We start from the raw sequence: 11,652 nt of genomic DNA, 5'->3' as shown, positions 1-11,652 counted from the left end.
AATAATTTGACATGGCGCAGTCGGTAGGATCAATTTTACGAAACAATTTATTTAATTTTTTCAATGCCGTCACAACTCTAAATACCTTTATAAATAGCCTTTTTTAGGATAAATAGCCTTTTGTAGGATATGGGTTCAACAAATCCAAGAGTTCAAAAGGTCAATAATGCTCATATAATAATGTCATGCGTCCGTATTAGGCTACAGTAAAAGTAAAATTAGAGAGGATAGGAAGCCATGTACACTTTATACCGTAATGACCACCTCCGTAATTACTCAATTGACGTTCGGTGTGCAGGTAATGGCCGCATTTACATAATGCCCTACTCCAGTCAACGAGGGCAGAATCACAGAACTTAATTTAGATAGAAGAAACAAATTCATATATTTGTATAGGGGCCGAGCGTGTCAAATTTTGTACTGAAGTTGATTCTTGCCTGTAATTTTAAATATGTCTCAGGCTCTTGATTGTTTATAATTTTTGTGTTGTTGCAATTGAATATCACGTAACGAGGCATTTTTTATATTTTGGTTGACTTCAACTTACAAAAATTGACGCCCGAAAACTGCAAGCTGCGAGTAAAGACGGACAACTCAGTGGATTTCACTGAGTTTATTTGACACGCTAAGTAGATACGTTTGCTTGATCTATGGTATATATGACATCTGTGGGCAGAATACAATATAATGCCATAGACCAGTCAAAAAAGAAAAAATAAAATACAGTCCTAACAACAGTCAAAAACGGTGTGAAATAAATATTTACACACGTAAGCTCATGACTGTACCTATTTCCAATCAGGGTAAGCAGAGTACATGAAACTAATCAAGTCTCAGTGACACTCTTGTTCCCGCCTTTTGTAAGGACACGCACATAATGTTTTGTTTTCGGTTCTGGGTTCGAATCCCAGTAAGGGCATGTATTTCTGTGATGAGCATAGATACTTGTTCTTGATGGATGTTTTATAAGTATTTATGTAATTATATAATTACTAGCTTTTGCCCGCGGCTTTGCTCGAGTTAGAAAGAGATTAAAAGTAAAGCCTGACAAGATTTTATTTGACCCTGAAAGAGTGTCGCTACAAACCGCTTTCGTATGGGGTTTCGTAGGGTTTTAGAGAATCAACGTTTAATAAGCAAGGTTTAAATACTCGCTTCTTGTTTCTGCACAGGCTAAAATCCATGAATCTTGTGCCTTTATCGAAGTCGTCGATGTTTATTTTCTTTTTGCGTGGGACCTTGTTTTATACTGGTGTCAATGATGTAACGGCCTTCTTATTTCTATAAATATTTTTCACGGCAGAGCTACAGACACCTTAAATAAGAACAAAAATATATTAAGCTAAATCGAAACCAAATAATCAGTACAGGACAACCGCACTATAAATTGTCAGTACCGGACATGTCAACAACCGATTTCGGAACATTGTTAACGAAATACTGTGAAATCCTTCATTATTTTTTGTTGTTAGTAATTTATCACCTTAAGTATAATTATTTTCACTTTTTTAAATATTATTTTGGGCAAATTTGCGATGAAACCGATAGAAAATTGAAAATATTTACTTCTCGTTTACATCACTGACATTCAATGACTTTTGACGACGGGTGTCAAATATTAATCCTTGCCAGTAAAAGAAATTTGTTCAGCTGAAAATCCGCAACGTGGCGAGGGTCAAATAAAAACTTGTCAGGCTATAGCCTATGTCACTCTTCATCCCTTCAACAATCTCCACTTAAAAAATACGTCAATTCGTCGCTCCGTTTTTCCGTGAACGACGGACAAACAAACAGACACACACACGTTTCCATTTATAATATTAGTATGAATTATAAATATCGTTGTCTGAGGACCCACAACACAAGCTTTCTTGAGTTTACCGTAGGGCGTAGTCAATCTTTGTAAGCAAATACTGAGATATTTATTTATTCAATGTTTTGTTTAGGGCAGAGCGTCGTATTATATAAAAGTAAATAGTATTAAGATATCCTTATTTATTATACTTTGTTCCCCAGCAGCGTTAGTTTCTTTTTCCTCAATAAATCAGGGTGACGTGGCGGTGACATTACGCAATAACAACGCAGCAAAATGCCGCCATTTTCTTTATGTGTATTGTGTACGCTGCTTCTCAGTCTCAGTGGACAGAAATATAAATAAAAAATGATTTTGGACAAAAACTTTTCGTCCTCATCATTGATCAACGTAAAGCGATATACAGAGTTTCATAAAATTGATCCTACCGATTGCGCCATGTCAAATTATTTTGGAAGGGACCAATAAAGCATATTGGAGTAAGACCAACTCCATTATTTATCAAAAAAACTATCTACTACTATTTAGGTTTGATATTAAGTGCGATATTTGCTAAACAACATTTGTTTGTCAAAGTTTCGAAACAATATTTGTCATCAACAACATCGTAAGGAAACCGGACTAATTCCAATAAGGTCTACTTTACCCTTTGGGTAGGAAGGTCAGGCAGTCGCTTTCGTAAAAACTAGTGCCTAAGCCAAATCTTGGGATTAGTGGTCAAAGCGGACCCCATGCTCCCGTGAGCCGTGGCAAATGGCGGGACAACACAAGGAGGACGATAATTTGGTATTGGTGTTAAAGTTGATATTATTGAAAAGTTGTGTATAATATAACAAATAAGGCTAATAATGAAGGTAGAGTTGTGACCGTATTGCAGAAAAAATATAATAATTGTTTCGTAAAATTGATCCCACCGACTGCGCCATACACCTTCGAAAAAAAAAAAGACAAGTATTAGAGCCACGCCAACTCCATTCATTACTGATAAATTATCATAAGGGTAAAGTAAAATAAATATTATAAATAAATATTATAGGACATTCTTACACAGATTGACTGAGGCCCACGGTAAGCTCAAGAAGGCTTGTGTTGTGGGTACTCAGACAACGATATATATAATATATAAATACTTATATACATAGAAAACATCCATGACTCAGGAACAAATATCTGTGCTCATCACACAAATAAATGCCCTTACCGGGATTCGAACCCGGGACCGCGGCGTAGCAGGCAGGGTCACTACCGACTGCGCCAGACCGGTCGTCAAAATACGTCAAGTAAACTTCCCAATTCGTTTGATTGGGCTAGCATGGGACTACGGCCCGAGATTTCTCATGCGTGGGAGGAGGCCTGTTCCCAGCAAAGAACGTATTCATCATCATCCTCCTTGCGTTATACCGGCATTTGCCACGGCTCATGGGAGCTTGGAGTCCGCTTTGACAACTAATCCCAAGATTTGGCGTAGGCGCTAGTTTTACTAAAGCCACAGATCTGACCTTCCAACACGAAGGGTAACTAGGCCTTATTTGGATTAGTCCGATTTCCTCACGATGTTTTCCTTCACCGAAAATTGATTGGCAAATGTCAAATGACATTTCGCACATAAGTTCGGAAAAACCCATTGTTGTGAACCGGGGTTCGAACCCGCGACCTCCGGATCGAAAGTTGCACGCTCTTACCGCTAGGCCACCAGAGCTTCGTCTTCTCCAAGAAATAATAAAACAATACTCGGTGAAGTTAGGTACTTTGGATGGATGTGTTTTCCCATCCAACTCAAATCCATAAGAGACATTTTTTTCTCTATTGTTACCGTAAGAGACTTAACACATTATCCGATCCGATATCGGATGTATCAAGGGTGTCAAAAACAAATACATGAACTTTTGGAAAACCCCCGACATAGTGAAACATGGCTAAGAACACTCCCGACTAATTCAACTTTCACACAAAAAAAATCTAAATCGGTGCATCCGTTTGGGAGCTAAGATCACACAGACAGACAACACAAACAGACAAACAGATAGACACCCCGTCGGTTTTGCGTCGGCGCAATCAAAAATATCGGTCCTACTTACGATATCGGATCATTCTTTTGGATTTTTTTAATTTCTATTTTCAGTGGATATAGGATTAGAATTCGAAATAGGTATAACAATTTGTATGCACACAAATTTCCAGGCATTGCAAATCATTAATCGAAATCGAAACATATTATTTATTAAATATTTACAGCTCGAGCAACAATATTATTTATTTCCGTGCGTTTCACGCTTGACCGAATCCGTTTGCCAATTTATTAAAATTATCTCGAAACCCCTTTGTTGAAGCCCCGTTTATAACGCGTTGACATAATTTACAAATTACGGCTAATTTATGGTCGCATAAATTACTTTCGCATAATCGCGTTTTAATTGTCTTTTTAACCGACTTCAAAAAAGGAGGAGGTTCTCAATTCGACTGAATGTTTTTTTAACCGACTTCAAAAAAGAAGGAGGTTCTCAATTCGACTGAATGTTTTTTTTTTGTTTTTTTTTTTTTTTTTTGTATGTATGTTACTCGATATCTCCGAGGATCGTGGACCGATTTTCAAAATTTTTTTTTTTTTGATCGAACGGGTATAACCCCGAGATGGTCCCATTGGCACCAAGTCGGGGTCTGATGATGGGATCTTGGAGAAATCGAGGGAACTCTTCAAATGTTATAGGCACATGTAATGTTCTTAGTGTATTTTTCAAAGGTACACCAGTATTTACGCCTGATGGTAATAATTTTATGTGGCTGAGCTGATGATGGAAGGTCAACTCCTCAACGGTTAGGAGTTAAAGGATAATTCTTTCACTACTGTACATATATTCGGACTGATACATATAATATCACTAGGAACCACTAAAAATCAACAAATAAATTAACTTTTTAACAAAAAATAAAACCGCCTTCAAAAAAAGCGTGTTACAAAACAAGGAGAAACTAAAACGTGTTACAAAACAAGGAGAAACTAAAAAGCCAAAAATAATAAACCTTCGAATTCAGATTTCTTATCGGATTGCAATAATCTAAACATCCAAATTATAAACAAATCAATTATTTTTGGAGTCGGGGCCAGCCTGCGTATGGTTGGGTGGGGCAAACAGGAAATAGCAAGGCGACGAACAGGTCTAGTACCGACTACAAAAATAATTGATTTGTTTATAATTTGGATGTTTAGATTATTGCAATCCGATAAGAAATCTGAATTCGAAGGTTTATTATTTTTGGCTTTTTAGTTTCTCCTTGTTTTGTAACACGTTTTAGTTTCTCCTTGTTTTGTAACACGCTTTTTTTGAAGGCGGTTTTATTTTTTTATTTTTTTTTGTATGTATGTTACTCGATATCTCCGAGAATCGTAGACCGATTTTCAAAATTTTTTTTTTGATCGAACGGGTATAACCCCGAGATGGTCCCATTGGCACCAAGTCGTGGTCTGATGATGGGATCTTGGAGAAATCGAGGGAACTCTTCAAATGTTATAGGCACATGTAATGTTTTTTGTGTATTTTTCAAAGGTGCACCAGTATTTGCGCCTTATGGTAATAATTTTATGTGACTGAGCTGATGATGGAAGGTCAACTCCTCAATGGTTAGGAGTTAAAGGACAATTCTTTCACTACTGTACATATATTCGGACTGATACATATAATATCACTAGGAACCACTAAAAATCAACAAATAAATTAACTTTTTAACAAAAAATAAAACCGCCTTCAAAAAAAAAGCGTGTTACAAAACACGGAGAAACTAAAAAGCCAAAAATAATAAACCTTCGAATTCAGATTTCTTATCGGATTGCAATATTCTAAACATCCAAATTATAAACAAATCAATTATTTTTGGAGTCGGGACCAGCCTGCGTATGGTTGGGTAGGGCAAACAGGAAATAGCAAGGCGACGAACAGGTCTGGTACCGACTACAAAAATAATTGATTTGTTTATAATTTGGATGTTTAGATTATTGCAATCCGATAAGAAATCTGAATTCGAAGGTTTATTATTTTTGGCTTTTTAGTTTTTCCGTGTTTTGTAACACGCTTTTTTTTTGAAGGCGGTTTTATTTTTTGTTAAAAAGTTAATTTATAGCATAATATGTATTTAGTTTAAATATGAATGTTTAATGAGTAAAACCAAAGACATAATGTAACTCCGTATAGACAGCTACAGTCTAATAAAAAAACGTGCCTCAGAACCATATAGAAAAAGGTACGGTGGCCTAGATGGCGTTACACCTTTGGGGAACGCTTGGCTAGATGGCGCTAATATTAATATAATGACATTCTAACACATATCAAGCTAACGATATGGTCTAAATTGTCAAAATTGATGTTTAAAAGTTTTAAGCCTGTGTCGAGAGATGGCAGTCTATGCACAGTGATTACACATTTTACTTTGACAGTAACTCTATAATACTCGATCCTCTTCAGTTAAACTTACCGTACCGTACAGAAATAATAAGTATATTTAGACTGGAAATTATGATTATTTATTAACAAGAAAATTGGGTACTTTATATCCTCGTGGAGAGACAAGTCAGTAGTGAAACACAGAATAATAAGTGTCTAAAGGCAATTGCCAATCGCCGAGCTCCGTGTTAGTGCGTTTTCACATTATCCGATTCGATATCGGATGTAGGACCGATATCCCATATATTGCAGGCACCATCTTGGATTTTTCCATTGAAGTCGTTCCGACCTACGATATCGGATCGGATAGTGTGAAAACGGACTAAGGCCGAAGGCCCGAAGTATCAGTGCTGAAATAACTTTACACTCTTGATTGTCCTTACTATAGTCTTTATTTTCAAGGTATTTGAAACTGCTGATAAAAAAGCGGAAGAAAGTGCCACAATTTTAATGTTAAATTATTTTTTTTGACTTGGATTAGCAGAAACGTTTGCAATCGAAGCCACTAGGCTTAGAATATGTTTAGAAGTGTAAAATTTCTGCCTCATTTTCCACTTTTAAATTTATTTTAACTTAAATTCACCCAGTATGAATACATTCATACACTATACTATACCAAAGAGGATCGAGTATTATAGAGAGTTACTGTCGAAGTAAAATGTGCAATCACAGTGCATAGACTGCCATCTCTTGACTCATGCTTAAAACTTTTGAACCTCAGTTATGACAATTTGGCCCATATTCTTAGCTTGGTAGCTTAAAATGTCAAATATTAATATTAGCGCCATCTAGCTGAGTGTACTCCAAAGGTGTAATGCAATCTAGGCCACCGTACCTTTTCTGTATGGTACTGAGGTACGTTTTTAGGGTTCCGTAGTCAACTAGGAACCCTTATAGTTTCGCCATGTCTGTCTGTCCCTCCGTCCGTCCGTCCGTCCGTCCGTCCGTCCGTCCGCAGATAATCTCAGTAACCGTTAGCACTAGAAGGCTGAAATTTGGTACCAATATGTATATCAATCACGCCAACAAAGTGCAAAAATAAAAAATGGAAAAAAATGTTTTATTAGGGTACCCCCCCTACATGTAAAGTGGGGGCTGATATTTTTTTTTCATTCCAACCCCAACGTGTGATATATTGTTGGATAGGTATTTTAAAATGAATAAGGGCTTACTAAGATCGTTTTTTGATATTATTAATATTTTCGGAAATAATCGATCCTAAAGGAAAAAAAAGTGCGCCCCCCCCCCTCTCTAACTTTTGAACCATATGTTCAAAAAATATGAAAAAAATCACAAAAGTAGAACTTTATAAGGACTTTCTAGGAAAATTATTTTGAACTTGATAGGTTCAGTAGTTTTTGAGAAAAATACGGAAAACTACGGAACCCTACACTGAGCGTGGCTCGACACGCTCTTGGCCGGTTTTTTTCCTAGACTTTATCTATTTATACGGAGTTATATATGTCTTTGACTATACTAATCTCTATTCTCGTATAGTAGTTATAGTTAGTTAGATCCCCTAGGAGCCATGTAATGGGTACACGTTCTAGGACATTACATTACTGCAGATGAGGCGGTTACGTATATTGTAAGCAGTTAGCTTTCGTGGTCTTACTTGGTATCTACATACAAATTGAGATCAAATTGCAAATTAAAAGGACTTTAATAATTCCGTGACACTAACGTATACACCGTGTTTCTTTTGTTTTCCGTTAAATTCTACACGTTGTTAGGTTCATTATCAGGAACCACCCTGTATATCTCTTTTAGTTAAATTCGCAAAAAAAAATTTTTCATCATTTTCATACATAATAAATTAACTTATTAGTATGAGAGACCCTTAAGAATAACATTCAAGTTAGTGTCAAGTGATTGACGGCACATGTCAAAACAAATAACATTAGGAAGTGGTAAAGACTGTGACACACATCTTCAGAAATTATCTTTATTTTTTTAATAGCTCGATAACCGCAAGAGTTAAGACGTTAGTTTATTAGAGAAATTAATTGTATTTGATGTAATGAATCTTCCCTTAAAGTTAACGGAATTCAATAAAAACAGGGTGTATAAGTATTATCGAATTTGGAAATTAAGGAAGAATTTAAAACTTTACGTTATAGGAGGTAGGGCATAGCGAATGATATTCCGCTTTGTGTGGTAGGGCACAGCACAGCGGATATCGTCTCGCTCGAATCTAGAGCAGAGCCCAACTGGGGTAGTACCTCCGCCTTACAGAAGACCACAGCCAAATAGCACTAGACCCTACTCATAGTGTTGTGTTCCTGTCGGTGAGTAAGGCTGCCAGAGCTCAACGGGGGTGCGGTGTGCTGATGACGGGAGGACTTACGGAACTAACTTGTTCCGTTTATTGTCCTTTGAGTCGTCGGCAACCCGAACCCTCCTTAGAACTTGTACACTCCTTTTTGCTGTGTACTTAACACAGCAAAAGGGAATGTACAAGTTTCTAATGGGGTGGCAACGCGCATGTGACACTGTTTGAGTTGCAGGCGTCCATAGGTTACGGTGACCGCTTTACATCAGGCGGGCCGTATACTTGTTTGCCACCGACGTAGTATAAAAAAAAAAAAAAAAACTTACACTCCAGCAGTGGGATACTAATGCAGGCTAAAGAAAAATAAACACTCCTAGCAGGAATCGATCCTGCAAACTTCTAGAGCTCTGGTCTAGTCGCTCTCACCGACTGAGCTACGGAGACCTAACAAATGTGTGCGAACTTATCCTTCCTTCAGTACAGGTCGCAAATTCAAGTCCTGTCGGAGGTGTATATTTTTCATTAAATTTAAAAATTATAGCAGATGTTTCTGCTTGATAATTAAAAAGAATTAACATACTTTAACAAATAACATGTAACCATATCATGTTATTATAAATGCAATATAATTCCTATAAATTTAAATTAAAGCTTTAAATGTTATTTTAACTCGAATGTAAACTTATGTGACATGTTGAACATGTTAAATAAATAATGAGCGTTTGATAAAATTACCAAACGTGCGGGAAGTAGGAGATACGGTATGAGGATTTTCTAACCTCATACGTTATTTAGTTACGATAAAATATATGATAGATAACGTTCACAATTTTCATATTGACATTTTGCAAATGGTGGCCTATTAAGAAGCGTACGGAAAGGTTGTTTTTTCACTTTTTTGATTTGTTATTTAATTGTGCAACTAGGTACTATATCAGAAATAAAACGTATACTGCCTTATATTAAGTTAGTTAGGATAATGTGAAAACGGACTAAACATTATCCATCGTTATGAGTTTTGACTGAATCACCGGTTTCCTAGATTCATTGAATTCTACGCCGGGGAAAACGACCCAACGAAGCCACAACGTTACGTTGTCAACTAAATTTTGTTCTGAAACTGTGCTTATATTTTCATAATGTGTTTCTTTTTTTTTGTATTTTTATATTTTTTTTTGCAGTTTCACAGTGCTTTGGTTTTACAGTTATGTTGTGTACTATTTTAATATTAAATGAAATAAATAAAACTCAAAATAAATAAAGAGAATGAAATATAAATTCAGCGGAATATAGACCGTGACTACCTACCTTTTTGTGTTTTGTCGAGCTCCCGATATTCCGACGCAGCTATGTACAATTGTACATGCATCATATTATTTGTGGCGCTTAACTTCAAAATTGGGTAAATCCATTCTGCTGTAAGGATATTTATCTTTCAGGTCATATTATATTTTGTACATATTCAACCTTAAAGCAGAACGGTTTTACTTTGAAGTTAAGCATAACACATTTATTATCAAAACTATAATAAATATAAACTTGTGAGGGAAGAAATTCCATATTCCGTACCTCAGACTAAGGCCCCCGCGGGGGCCAAGTGAAAGTTCGCCGGTATGCCTGATTGGGAAAGTTGCTAATTGTCGTACGTTACAATATTTACACGTTTCACAAACTTTATACATTGTTTATTAAATAACATAACCACAAAATTAAACATTTGAAAAACCCCCGACCGTGACATAGTAGACCGATTTTCATGAAACATGGCTAAGAACACTCCCGACTAACTCGTCAGCTTTCAAACAAAAAAAAACTAAATCCAAATCGGTTCATTCGTTCGGGAGCTACGGCGCCACAGACAGGCACACACAGAGACAGACAGACAAACAGATGGACAGACAGATAGACAGACAGGCAGATAGGCAGACACGCAGACAGACACGTCAAACTTTTAACACCCCGTCATTTTTGCGTCGGGGGTTAAAAAAAGATCTCAAAAAACAATAGTGTGTCTCTTAATATACTTTTCAGTACAGATGGTGTTTTTTTTACGCACTAGTGCGAGAAGTGGTTCATTATATGCCAGGTCGAAACTTCCGAGGGCCATCTGTACTGAAAAACGTCGTTCGATACACGTGCGAAAAGGAAATTCGTAACTCTTGTCGATTTAAAACACTCCCTTCGGTCGTGTTTTAATTTATCGCCACTCGTTTCGAACTTCCTTTTTTACGCACTTGTATCGAAATGTACTATATCAGTCTAGGTAGACGTGTGAAAACAGGATGTCAGTGATATTATGATTACTTATAGTCATTTAAAATTAATAAATTGCAGCTATTTCATCATGTCTAATTAGATATACAAAATGTAGGGGAAGATATAATATATCTTAGTGAGTGTGCACGTAAAAACGTCCCACTTTGTCGATTGCTATAAAGCCGCTATGTCAGTTTATTCATATAAAGATACAAGTAAATCTCGCCTTAATGGTAACCGACAAAGAGGGACGTTTTACTAAACACACTCTTTTAATAAGCTTTTTAGCAAACCTAATAAGAGATTAATCATTATATTATTATGAAAAATAGTTATTTGTTTTACAAGGGGGCAAAGTAGTTGTTTAACCGCACGTGTCAATATTGATACCTGAGCATGCGAAAGATTCCAATATTGAACCGCGAGCGTAGCGAGTGGTTCAAAAAGTGGAATCTTGTGCGTTGCGAGGGTATCAAGGCACGAAGGTTAAACAAACTTTGCCACCGAGTGAAACACAAAATTTTTCACCACACCAACACGAACAAAATACTGACTATAAAACATCAAAATAGATCAAATCCATCAATTTATTCAATATTTATGATTCAAAATCATCATTTATAGGTAAAATCTAGCAGCCAGATTAAGACATCGTGTTAAAATTTGTATGAAATTACTTTGCCCCCTTGTGGATAAAATGCAATTTTGCTATCTGTTTTCGAATAGCAAAGAAAGCCTTTACCAGTTGGTGTGGTGAAAATATATTTACACGCTTATTAATATAATAATTATATAGACTTTGTCCGCGGCGCATCCTAATAACCCTGTTGTAAATGCTGTCTTTGTCGCTGACTCAATGCTAATAGTTACCGTAT

Source organism: Leguminivora glycinivorella, chromosome 25 (assembly GCF_023078275.1).
Source record: "Leguminivora glycinivorella isolate SPB_JAAS2020 chromosome 25, LegGlyc_1.1, whole genome shotgun sequence".
Taxonomy (NCBI): Eukaryota; Metazoa; Arthropoda; class Insecta; order Lepidoptera; family Tortricidae; genus Leguminivora; species Leguminivora glycinivorella.
This window is presented reverse-complemented; position numbering follows the sequence as displayed.